Source organism: Apostichopus japonicus, chromosome 7 (assembly GCF_037975245.1).
Source record: "Apostichopus japonicus isolate 1M-3 chromosome 7, ASM3797524v1, whole genome shotgun sequence".
Classification (NCBI taxonomy): Eukaryota; Metazoa; Echinodermata; class Holothuroidea; order Aspidochirotida; family Stichopodidae; genus Apostichopus; species Apostichopus japonicus.
In genome coordinates this window covers 23,701,552-23,723,006 of record NC_092567.1, presented here as the reverse complement: position 1 = coordinate 23,723,006, position 21,455 = coordinate 23,701,552, and the positions used below count along the sequence as shown (strand labels likewise).

Genomic DNA, 21,455 nt, shown 5'->3' with positions numbered 1-21,455 from the left:
CAATAATACATTGACAGCTGTCTTTATGTCTACCCTTCCTCTCAAAAATTATTCGTTGTTGGAAGAACAGTACGTGTTAGGCTAGAAATGCTTAATTTGCAAGTGAGTAACCATCTTTAATTCTTAGTCCTACAGTGAATAATGACCAAAAAAGAAAGCATTAAAAGAAAAGCACTATGTTACATGAAACAGTCAAAGGCTTGCTATGGAATGTAGACAACTATTTCCAATATCCAAGCATTATATGCAAAATATTAATACCTAGTTTAGAATGTCTACTTAATTATCAGTATTATCAGGCAACTCTTTGCACTGCACCAAAATGTGGACAACAGTTCTACAGGCAATTGGGCATTTGATCTTTAACCTAGGTCAATTTGGTTTCTAGTTTACAGTTGATTAATTACCATTGCGTATATACTTTGGCATATGGTGCAAAAGCTTGGACTCAACCGTAAATTTTAGCATTTCAATAATGTGCTGTGCTGCATATTTAATTATCTTATATTTAACATGCATTCCAGCCGAACTTAAAGGCTTAAGTGCTTACAGTGCACCTCCCATAAAATTACTTATCTGTATAAGAAGCTGTTGTGAACATATCTTATGAACTTATACCGTTTGCATGTTATTTATTTGTTAGCATGTTGGACACAAAATCGTGTTTTGTATTAACTTTTTTGTTTAATTATATTGCCTGTAAAGATTAAAATAAATCTTGGTGACATTTACCGATTTTTAAACTACAGAATGAGATATGAATTCTTATGAAACTTTCTTGTATTCGTGTACAGTAAGTGCTTGTAATCAACATTGATTCATCTCATATAGAGAGGATCACATTTTACCGTCTTATTCTATGTAGATTTTTGGGGGGGGGGGAAATTAAGAAAACATTTTGGAAATCTTTAATTCTTTATTACTGTAAATCTCAGTAACAAACAAAATCAGCTCAGTATTCTACATGGAATAGCCAAAATCTAAAGACCTGTGTCATTATGAGTCATTACATATATCTGCACTTTTGTGGAGATTTTTCTTTGCTAATTATAAAATCAATATTTTACTTCTTGTGCTACACCTTGTTTTTATATTGTCATTGATTTTTCACTATATTTGTATTTTTGTAAAAATTTCTTCATTTGGATTGTTGAGTGACAGGTCTCATCTATTGAATGGCCTTACTATGGACAAGAAGAAAAAAGGAGGGGAATTTTTTAAAAATAAATTAAAACAAACTGAAAAGTTATGAATTTAAATTTTAGCCATTGATGCTGTCTTCAAACTGCTTGCTTGCACCTTCTGAGGCAACTTTGTAAAAAGGTACGAATTAACAAAAAACGTCAATACATTTTGTGAAAAGTACGAAAAAAACTTTACCAATCAAGTTAGACAAAAGACTGATGTGGAATTGGAAGTGCATTCATATGCTTGGAAAGCTTTAAAAGTTGCTACCAACAGTAAGCACTCTAAATCGAATAAAATTTTGCCGAATTGTCGTGAATTGGATTCCCTGATGTATTTCTGATTTCTTGTTTTATCCCTGCTGTTGTACAGTAATGTTTACAGTATGTACATGTTATATGGTTTTGTATTCTTGCCACGAGGTGAAATCCTGACATATGGTACAGCACTACTGTAGATTGTAATACTAGATAAATATTTCTGGCTTTTTGCCATGAAACAGACATGAACTTTTGTATTATTATACTCATCTTGCTCTGATTTTATTTTAACTGTAAGTTTTATTATGAAATATGCATTCTTTTGGTCTTGAACATCATATATAAGGATCAAATGCAAAATGTCAGATTTGTTAAAATTTATTGGAACTAAATTCAATAACTAATTATTAACCTACAGTCTGTATATACTGTAAGTTCTGCGGTGAATCAAACCAGGCGGCTATCTGTTTCTGATCAATTGTAGGCTTGCAGCTGTTGTTAACAAAAACCTAGTGTGTAAGTGCTGTATTCATACGATACACATTATATGTACAGTAACACTGTAGCTACTGTAGTAGTTATATGACTAATATTACAAAAAAAAGTTGTGAAGAACCAGTGACAAGTGACAATTGAGTGAAGCTTTGATTGAAGCAGTTAGTTTTTCTGTTTTACTTCAAGTGCTCGGAAATTTTTACAAAAAAGTCACCCTATGATGATAATGATGGAAGGAAAGATTACCGAGGCCCAGATTTAAAGATTTTATATTCCAAACTGAAGGGAGTACAGTTATTAATCAATCCATTTTGATTCTTAACATTGTATCGCCTATAGACACTTTCCATAATGAGTATATTAATCATGTAAAGAACCATCAGAGAATTTCAGGTTTTTTGACTTTTAATTATATGCTAAATTATTCGGAATGAACACAAAATATAGTCAGGGCTATAATAACTTACCTTTCTATTTGGTTACTACTGAAAGAAGATAGGAAGATATCCAAACCAATTCAATTAGCTGCTTTTGAAAGGTCATGATTAATTGCAAAGTCAGTGTATGGTTAGTCACCCATGCTTAAATATCAAGAAGCATTCTAACTGTTACTCTAAAAGTAAGTAATCCACACAGGTTATTTTTTTCTCTATCTTAATTATCTGCAATGACTGGAACTTAAAGGTACAGTATGCTGTATTGGCCCCAAATATGCTAGATATTCAAATACTGTATGGTCACCTTTGGTCAAAATTCTTTAACTTTTTTATTACAACCTTCAAGGAAATTGTCCTCACTGGGACATCCAGTCATCTTGCATTTACAGTACTTAAAAAATGTCTTAGAACAATTTGGAGAGTAAAGACCTCCAGGAAAGTGCTTTTTGAAAACTTCTAGCAATTATAGCTTGCTATAATTTGGGGCCTATACAGACAACCTTTTAAGTCAAGGATCAGAGCCTCTAGGAAATTACTTTTGGAAACTTTTAGTAATTTTTAGTTTGCTATTTATTGGAGGCCAATAGTGATGACCTTTCAAGCTACTTTGTATTCTTGCATGTGATGTAAATAAAGTATCATATTCATAGGCAGTCACGAAGATGTTAATACATTCTAAACATGATAAGATCATTCCACAGAAGAATGAACAAACCTTTTAAATGTGCATCCTGAGCTGTAACATAAACTTACTAGTTTACATATTAAGGCAAAAGTTGTTTGATGTCATAAAATGATTCTAAGACTACATTGTCTCACCAGATGCAGATAATGACTACAAATGCTATACTTCATATATTATGGAATACACATGTATGCACTACTGTATGTTGCTCTGTTTACCTGTAGGGTTTTGTAGGATCTGGGGTGGTTAAGGTTAACCATAACTACTGTATGGCTGCTAAGTGATGCAACCAATAGCTCTGTTTATCTGATAGGGTTTTGTAGGTTACAGTTAAGCATAACTACAGTATGGCCGCCACAGTATGTGATGCAAAATTATCCGATCAGTTCAGAAGGATTTTGGTCAATACTGTAGGTTGCTTTGATGGAAAAGAATCTTTCCACATGTATGCAGTAAAGGCTGACATTTAGTTATCAACTTGCACTACAGTGTGCTGTGGCTGAGTGGATAAAGGCGGTGGCATTTGAAGCAATGAGGCTTAGCTATCGGGAGGTTCCCGCCAGGTCATAGTTAGGTGGGTTGAGAAATCTATGGTTTTCCCATCTGAAATGACTTTCTATTTTGGAAAGATTCCAAATTTGAGTTAACATGTTGAATTGGAAGCCACCCGACGTGCAAATTGTAATCCATAAGCCATTGTTGGTTTCTCTTTCTCCCACATTTGTTGTTGCTTAAGCGTCGTATAAGTAACTGCTGATTATCATAATTATATACTGTGTATATATATATATATATATATCAATGTATACTGTACAATATAATCACTGTATCGTGTTATTGTGTGTCCAGATAGTTCCAGATAGTATACTGTCTACATGTATTAATTAGTACTTGGTTGGTTTCTGATGGACTTCAATGCAACGGTCACAAGACCTTTCGTGAATTTGAACAGGATACTTGCTTTCTCCTTCAATATTAGTATTCCATCAGTCATAATTGGCATCAAGTGTACACACAAATCAGTCATGTGTTATGTACAAATGGGAGATCACATGTTTCTAATTTAGTGGCAAATTTATTCACCATGCCTAGAATTTCACAATTTTTAGCCACAGTTTGCTTTAAAAAAATGCAAGTGCTTAAAAATTTATACTAAGTGGTTAAAAATCAAGTTCTAACTTGATTCCATCACACATCAGTTATTGCACAGGAAAGCAAGGGGGAATCAAGCTGATTGTCTCTGGGACAGGTTATCATTGACCAGGGGTAATATAACATGTTAAGCACTTGAAACCTATCGCTGGTATAATGCGCTATATAAAAAGCAAATGTTATTATTATAATTATATGGAAAGGGTGGGTGATCATCTTCATTGTGTGAGGGTAGTCTCCTGTACCTAGGAACAATCAGGATCAAACCATGCAATCAGGATCAAACCCAGCAATCAGGATCAAACCCTGCAATCAGGATCAAACCCAGCAATCAGGATCAAACCCTGCAATCAGGATCAAACCCAGCAATCAGGATCAAACCCTGCAATCAGGATCAAACCCTGCAATCAGGATCAAACCCTGCAATCAGGATCAAACCCTGCAATCAGGATCAAACCCTGCAATCAGGATCAAACCCAGCAATCAGGATCAAACCCAGCAATCAGGATCAAACCCTGCAATCAGGATCAAACCCTGCAATCAGGATCAAACCCTGCAATCAGGAGCAAACCCTGCGATCAGGATCAAACCCAGCAATCAGGATCAAACCCTGCAATCAGGATCAAACCCTGCAATCAGGATCAAACCCTGTAATCAGGATCAAACCCAGCAATCAGGATCAAACCCTGTAATCAGGATCAAACCCAGCAATCAGGATCAAACCCTGTAATCAGGATCAAACCCTGCAATCAGGATCAAACCCTGCAATCAGGATCAAACCCTGTAATCAGGATCAAACCCAGCAATCAGGATCAAACCCAGCAATCAGGATCAAACCCAGCAATCAGGATCAAACCCTGCAATCAGGATCAAACCCTGCAATCAGGATCAAACCCTGTAATCAGGATCAAACCCTGCAATCAGGATCAAACCCTGTAATCAGGATCAAACCCAGCAATCAGGATCAAACCCTGTAATCAGGATCAAACCCAGCAATCAGGATCAAACCCTGTAATCAGGATCAAACCCTGTAATCAGGATCAAACCCTGCAATCAGGATCAAACCCTGCAATCAGGATCAAACCCAGCAATCAGGATCAAACCCTGCAATCAGGATCAAACCCAGCAATCGTAACTATCTCCCTGTCTTGGATCAACCTGCATAATTGTCTCTTCCAGACACACTGTAGCTTACTAGTTAACTAGCTAACAGATCATGTAAACAACCACTGCTTTGAGCTTTTTGCAATCACATATTGGTCTATCATTCAACATTGTTTTATGTTTATGCCACTCTCTCTCAGTTTGGACCTGTTTGGGAACAGCAGTACCTCCCCAAGGGAAAAACAAGATCCCGACCTCCATCATGTTTGTAAATTTGTGAACAAATTAGGCCCTTAGTTTTAAAAGGCATAGCTGGTGGTTTTTCAACATCCTCTAATCCCTTCAAATTTATGTTAAGTTTATGTTACATTGAATATTTACACTTTCCATTGATGTATTGCACATTGTATTATTTTCTTTTGGGACTCAGTAAAACTTGATCAAACCGAGAACTTTTGGACAAGGAATTTGCTCTTTTCTCAAAAATTCTTCAGGGCTCACTTGACTGCAGGTCACCCTGTGACTTACATGTGCGGAGTCGGTTGAGGAAGACTTTCGATCAAGCAATTCGCTCTAGCACTAACGCTACACCAAATCACCAATACGACACTGTTATACTGTTAAATCAAAGTGTAAACAAATTGTGTAGTAGGAGGTTGCAAAAACACTTTAAGTTTCTTTACGAAAAAACGATTAATTTTGTTGAGACACACCCAAAGCTTTATAATTCGTGGATTCGATTAATATTGCATCCACTGACTGGACACTTTTTATTTTCACAAGGTAGGCATTTCAATTGTGGCAAGACCTCAATCTCACAAAGTATGACCAGACGTTGAGGCAGTTTTTTAACCATAATTGACTTTTAATTGAAGAATTGCTACCCAAAATGAGTTAACAAATGTGTGAGCAATTCTAACAACCATTTCTTTCTGTCGTAGCTGCATGTTTATTGGAAGAGTGAAGTTAATAAAAGGTTCCCTTTCTTACGAGAAGTACGTGGAAAGTCCATTGTTATTGTTTCGTGTTCGCGGTACACTCTGCAGAATGACGTCACACGGTGACCTGTACTTTCATGAGCTTTTACGCATCACCTTTCTGGTCAGTGAGAATCTGCTAACTTTGACATCAAATTTCTCTAAATTACTGTCTCTTTCGACTAAACAGGGGAATCACAGTATTGTTAGTGTTCTAAAATGCTTTTGTATGCCCCCCCCCAAAAAAAAATCCCCTCCAGCTATGCATTTTAATTGCTAAAATTTTCAGTCAATAACGGATGACTTCAAATACTCTGTCTCTGTTTGATGAGTAAATTCAAGAGAGAGAGAGAGTGTACTTGACAATAGATATAAATACTGACATAAGGGTCATGAATTTAAACAGACTTGTTTGTCGTAATTATTTGACCAAGGCTGTGAATTTCTATCGATACTTAACAGCTGTGAGAGTCTTCAATGGCATGTAAGTGTTACTAATCTTAAATTCAAACAATCATACTAGCCTACAGAATTGTAAGGGGTTTGAATCCTACATATATTTACAATTCATTCTATAAATAAGGGCAGCATGATTTGTGATAAGATTGGTCCACAGTATCCAAATTAGGTGGAAACCAATTAATTGTAACATATATAGTGAAAGTAATGTGGATAGCTCAATGGCAGGCCTAAAAATTTGGGCTATTTACTAGCTAAATACTAGCTAACATCAAGTTCCGCATTGCAGGCATTTTCTTGAGTGTAATACTGCACATAGTACAGGCAGATACAGTATGAGTGTAGCCCAATAGTATTTGATGATAATAAGTCATCCTTTAGACATGTGTACCTTTAAATATCATGTTTGATGATCTTTGATTGATCTTGAGATCACCACCACTTGAGCATTGGAATATGAGACCTGTGTTTCTTTTTAAGACATTGCGGGTTTACTCTTGAATCTTATCATACGTTTGATAATAAATTGATCTAATGGAAGTTAAAAAAAATAAGTGGAAGATGGCATAATATCTGACACATTGTCATGCTTTATCGCTATACTGTAGTTCACTGCAATATTGTTGAAACTTATTAAATATAAATTTTCGAAATGAAATTTGTTAATCGAGAAAATAACAATACTTTCTTAGAAGAGCGCTGTTCAGATATTAAGGTTAATAACAACTACCAGCATTTTGAATAAAGTTATATTTTGAAGAATATTTTGCTATATATATACTATATGTATATAGTATACATATCTTGAGATAATTGACCATGGTGAATCACAACAAATATCAAATAACCAGCATTTTGAATAAATTTATATATTGAAGAATATTATTATGTAAGTATGCATGTATGTACATGTGTGTGTGTATGCGTGTATGTATGTATGTATAGACAGACAGACATGGTGAATCACAACAAGTCTACTGGTGTTAATTTAAATATACAGCAGTATTACAGGTTTCCTGGAAAGTACATTTCAGAACAAATTTATGCTGGTTACAGCTCAAGGAATACATGTATACAGATTTTAGTTTGTTTCAGCAAGATGGCAAGGAATGAAAAGTGCATTCACAACAATGATCACATTTTTAATTTTTGAAATGTTTCTCCATGAATTGAACTTAAATATTGAAAGTTTTCCCAATACATCATCAAAACCATAACAGTTGTACATTCATGATACCAGCATTTTAAAACATGTAAGAATTTTGTTCCCCACATTTTTGAACATACAGTATATGAAAATATAAAATAGTAATTTGTGAAGTAGTCAGTATGGAACATCATGCCATGGAACAATAATGTTAGAACAATATGTTGTGTCAAATGTAAATGCTTCATGTGACTTTTTGCAGAAATGTGCACATTGAACATTTCACTGGGATACAGTCCTTAATTTTGGGTGAAAAACAGATTTATGCACATTATCCTACTGTGCAGTAAGTTTTATCAATAGTTAATAGTGTAACAAAATATATAACAAAATAATAAATTAATCAATCAATCTTTAAAGAAACTAATGAATTATGTTTGCGCCAAAATAAGACAATGTTCATCCTTGAGGTGAATATGAGTCAGTAAAATAATCAGATTTCAAACCATAAATAGAAGAAATTTGAGAAATTTACTAAACTGAGGCTTGTGAAATCGAGTATGTTAATTCAACTTTCCAGCAAACTTTGAATAAACTAATTACAACATTTGCTAATTATCTCACCATTACAGGTGATTGATAAATTACTGATATGTATGAGAAATGTGTCTTTCTAGCAACAACATACTACTGGACCATCTTTTGGTGCAAAAACCAGAAGATTATCCAAGTTTGATCAATTGCTATCTAATTTTTAGTATTTGATACTCTGTAGGTTTGAGGAAAAGTTTTCGAACCAACTCAAAATACTGCTTTAAAGAAGTGTGTCACACTTTGTGGAGCAACTTATTAACGCAGAGCTAGGCCAATCTTGCTGTGTACTGCTCTTCTATGGTAGTAAGCACAGCAGGTTTCGATTGCCATTCTTCGCCATGGACGATACAAATTAGGTCAGACAGAAAATGAATGCTAAATAGCGGCGGCATATTTTGCACAGTGTAACATGTGTGTATGGCTCCATCGTACAGTAGCTAGTTGATATCTCAAGATGTTCATTTTCCAAAACAAATTTTCTGTCAATGCACACAGGATCGAGTCTTGTTATAGATATAATTAATTAAGCCCAAGCATGGAAGTGGTATGTAAATGTATTTATAGTCCCATATACTATACAGACAATTAATAAAATACTCTAGTTGTATTATAATAATAATAATAATTAATGATACTTATATAGCGCCAAATCAGTAGACAAAAGTCACTGCTCAAGGCGCTTTACAAAGCAAGCAGACAGAATATTCTCACAATATTAGGTTTTAAAGATTACCAGTCCACTTATTGTTTGGATTCCAATGTTTATGGACAGAGAGGAAATTAATAGCTGTGACCAGTCTTAAGATTTCAGAATGCAAAGAGGTAGGGAGGGGCAAGCACAATTTTGTGAGTGTTCACAGTCCAATCTACAATCCTAGCAGCTTCATAATCCTCCCAGTTCATGATTTTGGGGTCTGATTCTGAGTATGTATGCAAGCATTTCACACAGTACAAAGTTGATCTCCCCATTCCAAAAGTTGATGGACCACATTGTTAAAGGTAGTCTGTATAGCTGGCCCCAAAATTATAGCATGCTATTAATTGTTATAAGTTTTCAAAAAGTAATTTCCTGGAGTTCTTTACTCTCAAAATTGTTCTCAGACATTCTAAATGAACACCCAAGATGTTTGAATGTCCCAGTGAGGTAAATTTCCTCCAGGGTGATAACAAAAATAGTTCAAGAATTTTGACCAAAGGTGACCATATTTTAAAATCTGAAATATTTGGGATTTGGGCCAATACAGCATAAATTTAACTGAATGTATGCTGTATTATATATAAGCTTGGTCAGAATAATTCAGTGATGGAACCTGTTCAATCCCATAAGTAAATTTAGAGAGCTGATTTTCCAATTTTTTTCAAAAATGCAACTTGGCGAATCATTTTTTCATGTTATTACTTAATTTATGTCAGGTTTGTTACAAGACATTTTTTTACAAAGTTAAATGGACCGATTAATACAGTATCATGTACTGTAAGTACTTTATATACTATTTAGTAGGCAAGTATACTCATTGAGGAAAGTTTAAAAAAAAACATAATTCGTAGGTTTCATACAAAAGTTGGAAAAATTATTCACAGGGTTGATATTTAACTGTGCTGAAATCGTCCGTAAAACTTGATTGTCATTCAACATCACCATAGCATGTGGTGGTTGTGGTTTATTTATGCTGGTACAGTTACTATTCCAATTTCTATCACTGTATGTTCTATAATATACAGCATGGTGGCTCAAAGGCTCAGAAACCACAACTTCAGACAATACTGTAGGACACTGCATGATTGCAGGTACTGTATGTGTGATATCGTATTGACATTGTGCAATAAATATTGCTATATCCGGTGTACAAGTCTCTTTGAAAAGGGACAGAATTTTAGGCAACAGCTCTCTACGATATGTTCATTACCTCTTGAGGGGCCTGGCAGCAAATTTAACTATGTTTACCACATATAAAATAGTGTACTTTGATACCCAGGAGCGTAACAACTGTGCTGTCATATTTTACTGTTCATTGAATTATTATTGTATGTAGTACTGTATCTCCAATACACACAAGGTATTCTAGTGACTCTAGAAAAGCTTATAAATTTATGTCTGCCAGTGTATTACTGTACCTGCTCACTTGATCAGACTGTTTTCATCCTCAATTTTAACAATAAAATGGAATCCAATTTCAATGAACAATTTATACAGTTTTTCTAGAAATTACATCTGAGTATTAAACTTCCAGCTTGTGATTTATAATAAAGCGTGTGACAGCTAACATACCGTGCAGTCTTAGCACACTAGCTATGTATGTACTGTATATGGGTTATTCATACAGTAATTGCCTGCGTAAATACAATATCAGTTACATGGTTAACTTGTAATAAACAAGCAACTTTAATAATTCATAACAAAATCACCATAACCAAAGGTATCCTGCTAGATTTTTCCAAATGTGATGATCATAAACTTACTAATTTTTTCAAATATGAGGGTCAACAAATTGCAGTGCTTATATAGACTGGTATATAAATACATACGGTGCACAGAGACACAATATAGTTGTAATTACCACTTTATAGAAATGCACTACAGACTGCAGTGGTTTCAAATATAAATGCGTACATGAACTTTTACGATATATCCTTTGAATCCTTTTATATAATTTACAACCAAATTCATCTCAGCTGTTGTGTTTAATAATCGAATGGGGGGAAAAAAAACCTTGGCCAATTCTGTAAACAACACTATGCAGACAGGAATAGATACTCTAAATATAAGTTAATAAGCCAGTCACGTTATTTTTTTCCGACTTGAAAGAACCAGCCTTGAAATTTTTCTTTCGTTTCTTATAATATACTGTATATATACAGTACCACTTGCAGAATATTCCTTGAAACATGTATAATATACTTTTGCCTAGACCAAACGATTGCAGTTGACCTTTACAAAGGCCGCGGGTTTGCGGTAATTTCCAATATTTGTCGCCAAGGAATTTAACAGAGTCTGCAATGGGTAATTGTTCCTGAGTTTCATCGATCAATTCATTCTGTATCCAGTCAATTGATAAACCCGGCCGCACAAGGCACATGTTACGATCCATCGTAGGTTTTTGTTCGATATTTCTGTCTTTTCGGCAAATTTTCTATGCAACTGTATCGGCTTGGCTTTTGTTTTTGTTTGTCCTTCCACTACTTCTCATTGTGAGGAATGTCAGACTTGCAACACTGGGGATGAATACCGTAGTGAGTAATTACATTGATACTGTTGTGGAAAAAATGGAAAAGATTAGCTTGTAAATATATGTAAATGATCATGTGTTTTTGTTTAGGGTGAAACAGATCTATATGAGTCATCAGTTCTGCATGAACAATATTAACCAGGGGCGTATCCAGGGGGGGGCGCAACAGGCGCGCGCCCCCCCTATTGGCCGTCACCAAAAAAAAAAAAGTTTAGCAAAAAAAAAAAAAAAAATTGATGACGACCTTTATGTGAGATGTCGGTGATCGCTCAACCCCCCCCCCCTCCCGTATGCTTTATTTTTTGTTTGCCAAAAAAGGTTCTGGCGAAGTTCGGCGGCATAATAGTTTTAGAAACATAGATGGTAATTGTGTTTGTATTATCACTATAAACAATAAGTGACATGCCAGCCATACTAAATTGTGCATTTTGTGTCCATATTTACTGGAAATGTTGCTTATTATTAAGGTCGAAAAATGGATCACATATGGCCATGGGCGGCGATCCTGGGTGGAGGGGGGATATATCCCCCCATGAAAAGTGGATGGGATGTAATGCACCATATCCCCCCCCCCACCAAATGCCAGGGATAAGAATATTTTCATGCCTACATTTATGCATCTTCGTTAATGTACGGCTCTTTTTTAGCTTCATTTCTCGCCTACCATAAACGCAGTGCGATCTTTTCAAATAAAGCGTCTTTATAAAGCAAAAATAGTTGACTGTAAGCTTCATTGGCCCTATAACAACAAAATGTATTATTGCGCCCACGGTATTGATATAGTACATATATGCACCCTCAAAGTATTCACATAGGCCCTATAGTAGGCCTACACACGTACATGTTCCCTCGAACAGCTGAGAATCTCATGTAACCAGGGTAATGCTTAATACACGTTCCACCTGGATGCCCTAGCAATCGGTACCTAGGAATGTAACTATGTGTAATTGTGTATTGCATGTGTATAGGCCTATAATAGCCTGCATGAGGCCATTTTCTTCATCGAATAATATAAAAGAGCTCTCGAACATTCTAACGTTGCGCCTGAAACAAGATTGACAGGGGCAATTTTCCCAAAATAACACCCGAAATTTAAAAAAAAAGTATTTTGGATCCTGATTATGAGATATTTCGGACATGACATCCCTATTTTAAAGTTGGGTATATGCCGCTTGGAAACCTTGGGAAGTGCCGTTTCCGGCCATCTAGAGGGTTTGTTAATCCCAAAATGTTCTTGTACGCTTCGCGCCAACCCATGGTGGCGCTACGCTTAGATAGTCAACAAGGTCATATCCCCCCCCCCACTCGGAAGTACGGATCGCCGCCCATGCATATGACACCATTTTGCATTTCAGCCCTTCTTCGAAAGCAAAAATTGTACACCCCTCCCCTTAGACCCATCCCCCAGGACGGCGATCATTCATGCCTGGCGCCCCCCCTCCTGGATACGCCCCTGTTAACAAACATGCCAGCTAATGTATGAATACAGGGAAATAATTAAACAGTTTAAATGTTGCATTCACTTTATAATGTGAAGTTTCATGGTTTTCAATTTTGCACATTCATGATGAAATACTGAAAATATATTATAAAGGCTTTCCGTACAAAAAACTGCAATGTGTCTTTCCATAGATATTTTATGTTCTTGTAAATTAATGCTGAAAGTCATGTTTTGGCAAAAAGATTACAGTATGGATCGAAACAATACAAGCTTACGATTAGGTTGGCAAATAGGCATCTGTACTGGCCATATCTCACTTTTTGGATATATTTGGTTCACATAGATTAGATAAATGGATGGAGAGAGTGAATCTGTAATGTCATATTTACTTCGTTCCCCACTTACCTGTCTTCCCACAACCTATGCACCGCATTCTACCGTGTCTAGAATGCCCTGGTAATCTTTTAACACTGTACACCCTCACTGGCCCTAATGGCCTTCCTTCATTTTTCTACCCACAAAGTGTCTCACTGTGTTTTTCGGAGTTAGAAAAATTTTCGCGAAATTCGCCCGGATTACCTTGGATTTATACTCTAGAAGTTTCCTATCAGGACTTCTGCACTTCCAAGGATCTTTTCCAGCCTGATAAGTATCCTTTTCTTGTAGGGAAGGGTGTTTTGGGGGGCTGTTTTTAGTGTACACTCTCGCCCATGCGTTCGTTTTTTCTTACGTAACGTTTTTAGGGTAACCATGTTTGTACCATTTAAAATTTTGGTGGGCTGTGTACTTTTTGTTTTTTCCAAAAGCCATCATTACTTTGATGTAATGTAAGTCATGTGGGTAAATGGTTTGGTGAAGTGTTGTTTTTTTACATATTTTAGGTTACTTCCAATTTATATGGAAAGCCTTAAAGGACATTTGTTCGAAGTATTCATTTGATGGAAACTAGGTGCAGAGTAGTAAATCAAGCCAATGTACAAGCATGCTACGTGTATGTTATTGATTTGATCATTGCTGTATTAAATAAAACTCTGCTTGTTCATTGACTTGAGTTTGTGATGAGACACAATCAGACCTACATAGAATATCACAATTTTGGCCAGTTTCTAAATAAATATATCAATGATTAAAAACTCTGCTGGTTAAATCAAATTCTGTGCAGTAGACATTTTCCTGAAATACAACACACATCAATTGTAAACTACAGGTACAGGCTGTTGAGAGCAGCCCGAAAATATTTCAGAAAAGCAGTGAAGTGTACATCACTTTAATTTTAAAGGTATGGTATGATTATAATGTCTTTGTTAACGGAATCATCATAAAATGTTTACTTCTTAATGTCTACCGGCAGAAAAATTGCCAATCCCTGGTTTATAATCTACTGGCAAATGGCAAAATCCACTGGCAACATAAGCCGGTAAGTAGCTCCAGTAATATAGAGGCCTAACAATTAGTACAGTTAATTAGCTGCACATGAGTATATGTCAAACAGACTCTTACTCCCTCATTCAGCTGGAAATTTGAAAGAAATTATTCAGACTTTTTCAAATTGCTTTTTTTGAGTTAATTTCTGCATGCACAACTTGTACTATATACGCCTTAAATACAAGTCACATCAGAAGAACCAACATAACAGAATATTCGTGAAGAAAATGTCAAATAATTTACCCTCGTGGCTAGGAGGGACACTCCATGGAGGCTCAGGAGTCTACACAGAAGTGTTTCATTTCAAAGTTACCCATAATGCAGTGTTCCATGTTCATCCTCAAGTCTATCACAGCCGATACGATTCCGTAGGATATAAATTCATTATAAATATAGAGCTCTCTTTGAATGAGTTCTGCAACATACTTGTTTTCTTGATTTTCATGAATGAAAGTTTGTATTTTGTCTTTGGTTATTATGTAATTTGTAATCATGTATCCTTAAATGTCTATACATGTACTGACAAAATATGCTAATATGGTTATAATGTTTCAAAAACTGAAAAGAGTTTCAATCTTTTTTTTGTGGTTTCGTTTTTGAACGGTATTCATGCCGTTGTGACAATCTTTGTAGTCACATGTATTTTGTGACATATCAGGAATATATGTATCACAAATTGTAACTACTGGGAGATCAAGGATGGAAAGATGGAGTTGATGATTGAAAGCAAATATTGATTTCTGTTTTATAACATTTTTTTTTTTGTGACTGGGTGCGATAAATCACACCTCTTACAGTCACCTTAGGTGTGCAATCACATATTTGTCTGCTGCCTCTTACAGGCAGATCGAGGCCTAACTACTGTACATGTCATGTGTGGGCGATATTCATTCAAGTAATTGCAAATGAAAAATGCATTCAGGATTGATAAACTACTGTACTTGGAGCAAGTCTAAAATGATTTCATAGCTAGATCATTGTACTAACTTTTCACAGCCAATTTTATAATCTGCAAGAATCATCAGGGTCGATTTGGTTTGAATTTTGATCGATCATTTCGCGGGAGCGTACGTCTAATTCACATATTTTTGTCTTTGAAATGACACCTTACATGTAGTTCTACTGTCATTAACCTCTAGTGTATTGTACAGTTCTGCCTGCATTCAACTCCATAAAGTGCTCGACTTCCAGATGTCACACGCCATTAATATACGGTAGTAGTAGGTCTGTATGGGAAGAATTGACCTATTTAAATTTCATACAGTTCTTGATAGAAGGCAATTCAAGGCATATATTTTGTTTTAAGTATATATATAGTAAATTAAAATGCAGCAGGGCTTCCATTCTAGATTGCTGGCATTGTCTAACACATTGCTGGCATTAAACAGTGATTACTGAATTGATGCACTACAGTAGTACTTGTAGGGCTTCTAGTGTACTTCAATGTGGAAGCAGATAAGTGCACTGTAGTTCTGATTTTTTTATTTCTTCTTTTTCATTTCTTCTTCTTTACTAGTACTTGATATGTTGTCAAGTTGAGAATAATTGCCATTGAGTATTTGGTTTTTGTTCAGTATATTTATGTATATATACAGTACATTCAGGCAAAACCGCAAAACCGGAAAGCTAAAACAAGAAATGTAAGAGGGAAAAAAATGAAAAGATAAATACATTTAGGTGAAACCTAAAACAAGAAATGTAAGAGGGGGGGGGGGAAACAAAGAAAAGCAAACAGGGAGGCACAAAAACAAATTTGAAGTAAATTTTGTAATTTAAAAAGAATCATATGATCATGTAGTCAAACATTTGGAATAGTTTCCAATGAGAACATGCAAGATATGTAACAACTTCCTGTTGCTTTTTATCAATCTTTTATGATTCTAGGTTAATTATGTCAAAGGTCATATATATTTACAATCTGAGGAAAGGTTAAGGTAATTTATATCACATATGGTTGTAATGCCAGTAAGGAAAATGGGGAGTAGCTAGTGCATGATTTTGGTTAGGATTGATATGGGCTGCCCTGGGAACAGGGGAGTATGCCCTGCCCCCTCCTCCATGCAGACTATGGTTATCTCCCCCACCCCACCACTGTGCCACCATCACTTGTATAGAAACTTCACAAGTAAGTACAGGACATACAAGGAGTGTTAGCTCAGTGGTTAATGCCGGTGCCTTTCAATCATAAGGTCCTGAGTTCGAGTCACTCCAAGATTAGTGTATGTCGTCCAGTTACAGAGTTGTTGACAATTGACAATTCATAATCATGGACGTTAAATATGAATCGAAGAGACTGACTTCGGTCAGCTTGCGGCTTTGATAAGCCAATGAGGCTTCTTCCCGAGTTCCTGCTTGCAGGAGGATATAACATACATACATACATACATACATACATACATACATACATACATACATACATACATACATACACACATACATACATACATACATACATACATACATACATACATACATACATACATACATACATACATACATACATACATACATACATACATACTATGCAGTTTCATGCAATGGGCACAGCTGGTCTGCAGGTATAATCTCTATCGTTTGATATATTACTACAGCTTTGCTGCAGGGGATTTTGCAGCTGCTGCAGCTTTTCTTTCTTCTTTCTTGATACTCTGTCTTAACTGCTTACAAAATGGCAGTAAAAAAGCATGTTGAAATTTGAACATAGATGACCATTATCTAAATTTGGTAGCATATATTGGGGACATAATACTGGTTTCCTCTAAAGGGTGTGAAGACTCGCGCAAAAAGAAACGTCTAATGCCGGTAATCTGACCTAGTTTCGAATGAGGTGTAACAGAAGTGTTAAACACCACCATCAATCCCAGAAAAACAGGCACATGCAGCTTGCTACCGTCGGTGATTAGACACATGTGTACAGCCAGTACATACAGCTGCGGTCAATACCCACAGCACAGTTAGTGTACAAACGATAAAGCGATGGACATCCCAGGTCAGCTAAAGATAACAAGGTATCTTGTTTTATTACTGTCTGCATTTTGTAGCGACACAAACAAAACGTCACTTGCAAGCAACAGAAAGTTAACTTTTTCAGATGGCTGCATGCGGTTTGGGGCGAGTCTTCAGTGCCTTTAAGTTGCTAGATGTGTAATGCTGTCACGTCACTGACTACAGTACAGTAGCTATAGAGACACAGTAACCCATCCAGGCATGGTTTTACCCAGTCAGCTCTCATTACTACATATTTCATGTAGGTAATATATATGAAATACTCTTTTCAACAGAGATACATTCAGGCTGCTTGAAAGATAAGATCGCAGATGTCATTCCCTCTGTGACATTAAAAATCTGATGTACGAGCTAGATATTGTGTTCTGTAGATCTGTAATTAACATGCCTCTCTCGGCAGCATTGACGTCATCCTCTCTTGCAACCTTTGTGCCCTCTGGGGTTTGGTCGTGTCTTAAAGGGAGTATCTCTGAGCGTATTCAACAGTCACTGTGTGAATTAGAGAAGTGACATCACAGATATGTCCCCCCACTGCTATATGCAAATTAGATTAGAACACAATATATAGTTCACTGTGTCGTGACCGATATTTAAAAGATCAACAAAATAAAGTGAGCGAGGCACCGGTTTGTTGTCTAAGGATCGAGCGATCTACAGTGTGTGCATGTGTATCGTTTAGCACACATTTAGCATTACAGTAATATGTACAACAGTTTACAGTACTAGATACATACTGCTCCAACTTGAGTTTGTTTGTCATTAAGAATGCAATTGGAAATTGTTTTTGATCACTTAAAACAGCTTTCTGGTTTTCACACGTTCTTCAGTCATCACAAGTGAGGAGTGTGTATGAAGTATACATACACATAGTACTGACCATATCCCACGTATGAACTGATTCTAAGCTCCTTTATGACAGGAGTCAGAGAGGTTCATTCTGTTTATAGAATCGTACCAAGAACTCAGTGGTGTCGTCAGACATTTCAATCTTGGGGGAAACAGCACTTTATTAGGGGGACACAATGTTTAGTTGTGAATGCCTTCCTGGGGGAGGGGTCTAAGGGTAGAGATGTCCTCTCCCCTTTGAGAAATTTTTGATTAATAAAGGCTCCTTAGATGCAATCTGGTGCTATATATTGCAACTTGAAGTAACTTTATGTTCAAGAATTTTTGGGCTTAGTCTGTCCGATATTTATGTTCTTAAATTGAGGCAGATAAACTTTTTGTTTTGAGTATATTTCTTAACACTACAAATCGCATCTGGGGGAGCAACTGTGGGGGGCACGATTCTTTGGGGGGAGGGCATGTGCCCCCCAGTTCACCCCCTGGCGACGCCACTGAAGAAACTTGGCCATGCAAGGCAGTGAGAGTATCATTGCTATGGTTGAGTGATAAATGGCAGTGGCATTACAGTAGGAGCAATGAAGCCCAGCACCTGGCAGATTGTGGGTTTTGATCCATGGCCGACCAAAATGCGATGGGTTTTTCATCTGGGAGAATTCCACAATTTTCCATCTGAAATCGTCCTCCAAATTTAAAAAAAAATCCAAAGTGAGTTAAAACCCGTAAATTGGGATCGCTATCTGTCGTGAAATGTGAGTTAATGACAAAGCCATTGGGCTTATACCACATGCACATGTATCTTTTAGTACTAAGAGGCAAATAGTATTTTCCATGTAGAAATCAAGAAGTCATTATAGACTCCTTTAAAACATTCTAAGTTACTTTAAAGCAATTTTAATGTTTCATTCCCTATTTCTTTTAGTACTAAGAGACACGTAAGTAGTAAAAGGGATGCAGGGGCAACCCTCCCCCCTCCCCCCTCCCCCCCCCTCGAGGTTGTAAATTAGGAAGCATTTTAGGAAACCATTGTAGGACACGTAGAAGGAATCATTTTTAGGAAGTATTGAAAGTTTTGTATAAAATATTTTACGAAAAGTGGTGGGATGAAAGGTGATGACGTAGGAATAAAATATCTTATAAGTGATCGATTGGTACGGTCTATTTTGTTATATTCACTGATCAACCGTTGCAAGCGAATTTCGAAAATCATCACAAGAACATTGAGCAACATGGCCTTCACCAATTTTTGTAGTGCTGCATCACAGACATACCAGCAGCTACAGTACAGTGTTCACTGCAAAACCATAGATTGTAGGTCAAGTGGTTATCATGCAATCTAAATGCAACGTGCTGAGAGCTCTAAATTTAGTTTGGAATCAAAATTCTACCTCCATACTTTTATATCTATAGGCTGTAAAGGTTCAGTACGGATCAAGCAGAGAACAGCTGATAGTGAATGAGGAGATCCGAGAGTATATATCTCGAAATATCCACACAAAAAATTAACTGGTACTACAGTTTTAACTTTCGAAAAAACGTGTCCAAGGCTAGAATCCTTATCTGGTTTACCTACCATCACTCTTTCCAAAACGTTGCGCTTTTCATTGTTCATGATCTTTGGAAACGTGTCCTTCACTCGCATTGTATTTTTGACGTAGAAAGCAAGAAGATATTATTGGCTCCATTAAAATATGTTTTAAGTTCTTTTAAAGCAGGGGTTCCCTAACTGGAGTGCATGAACCCCCAGGGGGTGCATGCATGAGTCCATCCCAGGGGGTTTGTGAGACGTTTCTGAAAGTCAAAACTAGAGTACTTTTTTGTTGAACTAAAATCTGATATCATATAATTTTAGTAATGTACAAAAGTGGTACCAATCGACAAACTCTTTTCGCATTCCATACGCATATGTTGCCATAGTGGTATCGTACCGTGCATGTGATAAATGACTGAATTATGAACAGACACTGGCCGCATGACTTTGGTGAAGTTGGTGTACGCATGAAACTACGTCCTAAAGAAAAAGAGCTGATCTGATCTTGAAGTTTCCAAATAAATATTTGTTCATCTCTTGTTTTTTTTTCATTACAATATTACACTATGCACTTTTACGAAGCACTGTTATGCGTATTATAGTATAATAATGACTCAGATTGTGTCTCGAAAATTTGGGGGTTCGTGGACAACTCTGACATCCACAGGGGGTTCGTGGGGGGATAAAGTTAGGGAAACCCTGCTTAAAAGCAACATACAGAACTGAAAGGTTGATTCCATTCTATAATCATGCTGAAGAGGCCCTTAGCAGTCAAGACTTTGATAGAACTTTTAAAACCAGAACAGATTCTAAATTGTTAAGTTCCTTCTAAAGTTGCATTCCCAGATTCTTTCTCTCCTTCAGTAATCATGTTGAGAGCCAGACTAACATTATCCATGTAGCAAACAAGGTATACTCTCGGCTCCTTTAAGACTTGAAAAATCACACATTAATTTCAAAAAACCATTTTTTTTGTTTTTTTGTTTGTTTTTTGGCAGGTACATTGTAAGAAAAACACTGTCAGTGTTTCGACTGAAGTTTAGCTGCAATGCAAGTGTAATTTTCAGTTGATTACATCTTGTCTGGTAAATGCATTTACTCGCTGGTATTGCTGGGAATAAATGATAATTTGCTTTATATGATGAAGCATCTAAACTTGTTACAGTAGGTAGCTTCTTACAGTATGTCGGCCAGACACTGTATATATATACTCTGTGAATTAGTTAATTGGAATACCAGTATGGTTTACTGTTAACGGTACATCACCTACAAAATCGTTCTTTTATTTACAGAGCTGCAAACTTTATTCAGACAGATTGAAGCATTTGAATCTTTGTTATGGACTCATTTTTAGGTTCAAACTATTAACCTCTTTATATAGATCTTAATGCTAATATATGTATATTTTTATATATATCTTTATTCTTTATACTCCTATTTATGAATTTTTAAAATGGAGTAAAAAAATGTACTGAAACAGCTGGACT

General features: G+C 36.1%; 1 protein-coding gene across 1 annotated transcript in view; it reads left to right on the top strand.

Annotated features, from left to right (window-relative positions):
* The window catches only part of LOC139969803 (potassium voltage-gated channel subfamily A member 1-like), an 86,466-nt gene that overhangs the window by 688 nt on the left and 64,323 nt on the right, over positions 1 to 21,455 (top strand). The gene's annotated exons all lie outside the window — the stretch shown is intronic.